A 6,000-nucleotide genomic window follows, 5' to 3' on the forward strand; every position below is an offset into this window, starting at 1 on the left:
CCAGAAGGAAGAAAAAGCGTTTGTTGTACCGTTTGTAATCATTCCTTTGATGTTCCAGCTTCTCTCCTTATTTCAGTCATACCTCTCGTACTCTCTTCTAAAGCAAACTTTCATCATTATGGTACTTTCGTCAAACATTAAATTTCTTTTTCGTATTATTGTATAATCTTTTGTCAAAATATATGAACGAACTCAATTAGACACTTTGTAGGATGATGGAAATAAAGAAGGACGGTAGCTTATTCTGTTTGAGGGCATTTGCCAGTAGAATAAGCTCTGCTTCTTTGTTTACCGCTGAACTAAGCAGTATTATTCGAAGCCTTCCACGGAAGAAAAGTCGAGATTATCAAATCTTTCTGCAAACGCATCCCTAAAATATTGGCTTGATAAATCGCGCATATCGGGCAAACATAAAGTTTCGACTAATTTAAAGTAGTATTATCCTCTTTGTTGAAATCTTATGTCACGTAAACCGGTACGATCAGAGTAAGTATAAAGGTTGAAATTCGGTATACGGTGTTGGATATCCTATGTTCAATGTAAGCTAGATGTACTTAGGAATGATGATAGTATTAGATAGAATGTAAATACATGCACTTTCACCTAACACCGAACGTCGCATAACTTACTTTACCAGCAAATATAATTACACACTTATACAGCATAATTATTCTATACACATAGGAACATCCTGTAATTCAGGATCTACTAAGAAGCGGTAGTTCTACTACCGTGAACCCTACTATATACTAATACTTTCTCTAATACTCTTCTTTAATAGGCTAGAATTATTTTAAAGTATTATTAAATAAATATTATATTATCTTATAATATATATTACCTATTAGATATTTTATTAATATATCTATCTTCTAGTTTTCTATAATAATATATTTAAACTAAAATTTATCTTTTTTAATTTTATCTTTTATTATAAGAAATCTAATATTAATATATTTTAATCTTTTATATAATATCTAATTTTTATTAAAAATAATTATTATTATATTATTATAATAAAAAATTATAAATTTTATTATTATTAAATTTAAATCTTTATATAAAGATATAAATTATTAAATCTTTTTTAATATTTTATTTATAATAATATATTCTATTTTTATTATTAATCTTATTATTAATAATTATTTCTATAATATCTATATAATTAATTTATTAATAAATATTATTAAATATTTATTAATCGATTTAATATTTTCTTTATTTCTTATAAAATCTATATTTAAATAATATTTTATTTTTCTATTATAATTATTATAAGAAAGTTTAATTTCTTTAATATATTTTAAATAATAGAATATATAGTTTATTACTTTTATATATATTATCTTTAGATTTATTATATTTCTATCTAATTAATTAATAAAATAATATATATTTAATTTTATATTATTAATAATCTATAATAATAAATTAACTTTTTTTTAATATTTATTTATATTATTATTTAATAATAAAATATTAATTTATACTTTTAAATAATTATAATTATTTAATTAAAAAGTTTTTTTAAAATAAATTTAATTAATTTTAAATTTTATTAATAGTTTTTTAATATAAATTATTTAATTAATTATTATAATTAATTAATTATTATTAAATTTTTTTTATATATAAAATTTTAAAACTTATAAAATATAATTTAAATCTTTTATTATAAAGTTTATTATTAATTTTTTTTTTATCTTTTTAATCTTATCTTTAATATCTATAATAATAAAAAGATTATTTATATAAAGATATAAAATTATATTATTTCTTATAAATATATTTTAATTTTTATTTAAAATTTTAAAATTTATTTTAAATAAATATTTCTCTATTATATTATATTAATATTTATTAATTTATTTTAAATTATAAATATTCTTATTAAATTTATAAATTAAATTTTTATATTTATATTTAAATAATTAGATTATAAATAATTTTTCTTAAAATTTATTATTAAAAAATATAAAGATTATATCTATTTAATATATTTTTTATTTTCTTTATATTATTATAATTAATATTAATTTAATTATTTATATCTTTATAATAAATAAAAATATTTTATTAAAATCGATTTTTATTATTTATATAAAATCTTATATTATAAATCTTATTTTATATTTATTAATCTTTAAATCTTCTTTTTATTTAATATAAAATATTTATTTTATATTTATAAGTTTTTTATTTTTTAATAATTTATTTAAGGTTTAAATATTATTTTATTTTAAATTATATAATTCTTTTTTTATTATTTTTTTCTATTATAGTTAATTTAATCTTTATTAAATTTTATTAAATAATTTAAGATTATTTATAAATTTTATTATATCTTTTATATTCTTTATATATAAAAATAATATATAATTATTTAATCTTTTAAATATTTTAATTTTATATTTTATTATATAAACTTTATTATTTATTTTATTTTTTAATATTATTTTTAATAATAAGAAAATAAGATTATTAAATATAATAGATAGATTTAATAATATAGATTTTTTTTTATTATTTAGATTTAATATTTTATAAATTTTATATTTCTTTTATTTAATTAAATCTTTATTATTTATAATTATAATATATTTAATTAATTTTTTTTTATTTATAATCTTATTAAAATTATTAAAAACTAATTAATTAAAATATATTTAATCTTTATTAAACTATATATCTTTTAATTTATAGATTTTAAAATTATTATTTAAATTAATTAATCTTTAACTTTTTAATCTTTTTTTAAATTTTATAAATATTAATTTAATTAATTTTATTATAAATTTTATAATATAATTATTTACTTTTATATAAGTTATATATTTAAATATTTTTAATATATTAAAATTTTATATTATTTTATTATATTATTTTTTATAAAATAACTTATTATCTTTTTTAATTATTTAATTATAAATCTATATAATATATTTTATAACTTTATTTTATAAATTTAATCTTACTTTTATTTATATAAATATAACTCTTATTATTTTTATAATTATTTTATTAAATCTTTTTATAATATTATTTTATTAAAATATATAAATTTATATTATCTACTATTAAATATTAAAGTTTATTAATATATCTTTTAAGATAATATATTTTCTTTTTTTATTATTATATAATATTTTTAATTTTTTATCTATCTACTATTTAGATTAAAATAAATATTAATTTAAAAATATATTTTAAACTTTATTCTTTATTTTTATTAAATATAAATTTATCTAACTTATATAATTATTTATAAATATTATAATATATATATATCTATCTAATAATTCTTTTATTAATTTTATAATATCTATATATATTAAATTTAAAAGATATTTAATCTTTTTAACTTTTTTATTAAAAAAAAGTTTAATTTATTTTTCTTTTATATATATATTATATTAATCTTTATTAGTCTTTTAAAATATTTTTTTATCTTTAATTTTAATTAATTTAATAATTATAATAATTATATTTTATAAAATATATTTTAAATATTTATATTAAAATTTATTTTTTTATTTTATAAATAATATAATAAAAAATATTTTAAATTTTTTAATTAATAAATATCTTAATTTATTTTTATAAACTTTATAATAGATTAATTTATTTAAACTATTTTATTTAATTATAATATTTTAATAATCTTATATTATATAAATATTTTTATAATTTATAATTAAATTTTTTAAAAATAATTTATAAGAAAATTCTAAAATTTAAAATATATTATTTAATTTAATTAAATATTTATTTTTAAATTTTAAATATATCTTTTTTATTTTTAAATATTTTATAAATATATTATTAATAATTTTTATTTTTATAATTTTTTCTTTAAATTTTATAAAATCTATCTTCTATTAAATTATATATTAATTAATATTTAAATTAAATAATTAAATATCTTTATCGATTATTAATAATTCTATAATAATTATAATTATTATTATTTTTTAATTCTTATTATTCTTTTCTTCTAAATTATAATTATAATATTTATTATTTTTATATCTTAATTTATTATATATATAATATCTAATATTTTTCTTTTTATAATTATTTTTCTTATCTATCTATAAATATTAAATAGTTATTATAAAAACTTTAATTTAAATATTATAATTATTAATATTTTTTATAAATATCTTTTTTAGATTTATTTTTTCTATATTAAAATCTAAATCTTATATTTTATTTATTATTTTATTTAATAAAAATCTTATTAAATTTTTAATAAAATTTAAACTTTATTATTTTAAATTAATTTTAATCTTTTATATTAAAATATAATATATTATTATTTTTTTATTAAATATATATTTCTTATTATTTAATCTATAAATAAATATAAATATTATATCTTTATTATCGAATATATTAATTTATATCTTAATTTTATTAATTTATTAAATAATAAATATATTTTAATCTTTTAATATTTAAATTTTATTTTATCTTAATTAATTAAAATTATATTTTATTAATATTATATTATATATTATTTTCTTATTAAATATATCTTATAAACTTTTTTAAATTTCTAATATCTTTATATTTTTATTAATTTAAATAATAATTATATTTAATAATATAATAATTAATAAGTCTTTTATATAATTTTTAATATCTTTAAAATCTTATTTTACTTTCTTTTTATTAATAATAAATTTTATTATTATCGGTTTATCTTTTTTACTATATATATAAAATTATATAATATTTTTTAACTTCGATATCTTTAATATTTAAACTATCTTACTTTTCTAAATAATATAATTTCGATTATCTTTATTTAATTTAAAGATCACCTCTTTATCTAACTTATTTAATTTAATAAGGTCTATTATAGTATAGTAATACTATTATAACTATAAATCTATTAGATATCTTATATTTAATATAAGTTAGATATACTTAAGAATAATAATAGTATTAGATAGAATATAAATATATATACTTTTACCTAACACCGAACATCGTATAACTTACTTTACTAGCAAATATAATTACATACTTGTATAGTATAATTATTCTATACACGTAGGAACATCCCGTAATTCGGGATCTACTAAGAAGCGGTAGTTCTGCTACCGCGAACCCCGCTATACACTAACACTTTCTCTAACATACGGCTTGTAAACTATGAAATTTCTCTTTGCGGCTCACCTTCATATGTTGAAAATGTTACTGTTTTAATCTTTATGAACGGTCTAACGCTAAGTCGATCGTTCACTATTTTTATTACTTCTATCATTGGTCCGCTTCTAAGTATATCTATCCTCACTTCCTCTAATGGAGCCCTATGTAAGCGTATACAGATTTCTTTGATTTCAGCAGCGGTATAGTATTCGTTAAAGATCAGTTTCTTCACATTTATACACTTTTCCAACTTTTGAAAAATTCTTTTACGAGCCTAGACATCCCTAGAAACAATGTTGAAAAACAATACCTCGATACTTTCACCGAGTAGGTGCTCAATCAATTCTGGTTGAACCACGGGAAGAGCTTGAAAAACCTTTAACTTTGGACACTCTAACCTAGGCCAAACATTTTACGGTTCGCCAGATTGAACGACTGCTTTATCGATTGTCAATAAAAACAATTCTTCCAATTACGGAAATTCGAATGTGGAAGACGAAAATGTACCTGAATCCGGTGTGTCCTGCACATAATGGGCTCGGCATTTCTTCAAAAAAGCCTTTGCGGTATTGATGAACGGCCAAACATCCACCTTTTTGAGATCCCAGCAAAGCACATCGGCAAAGCTCAGCTCGATTTCCTCAGCTTTTGAGATAGATCGATAAAGTTCTTTGCAAGGGAAAAGAGAGTTATATCTGATATTCTGCAAAGCCAAGTGTGCTATTTCTTCTGTTGAAACTACTCTGCTGACTCGAGATGAATTCTGTGTGGCATCTGGAGCAGTCTCTTGATGAATTCCGTGTGGTATTTTGCGTTGAGACTTGCACCACTTCCGTCTGT

The sequence above is a fragment of the Meira miltonrushii genome, assembly GCF_003144205.1.
Source record: "Meira miltonrushii strain MCA 3882 unplaced genomic scaffold FA14scaffold_1, whole genome shotgun sequence".
Classification (NCBI taxonomy): domain Eukaryota; kingdom Fungi; phylum Basidiomycota; class Exobasidiomycetes; order Exobasidiales; family Brachybasidiaceae; genus Meira; species Meira miltonrushii.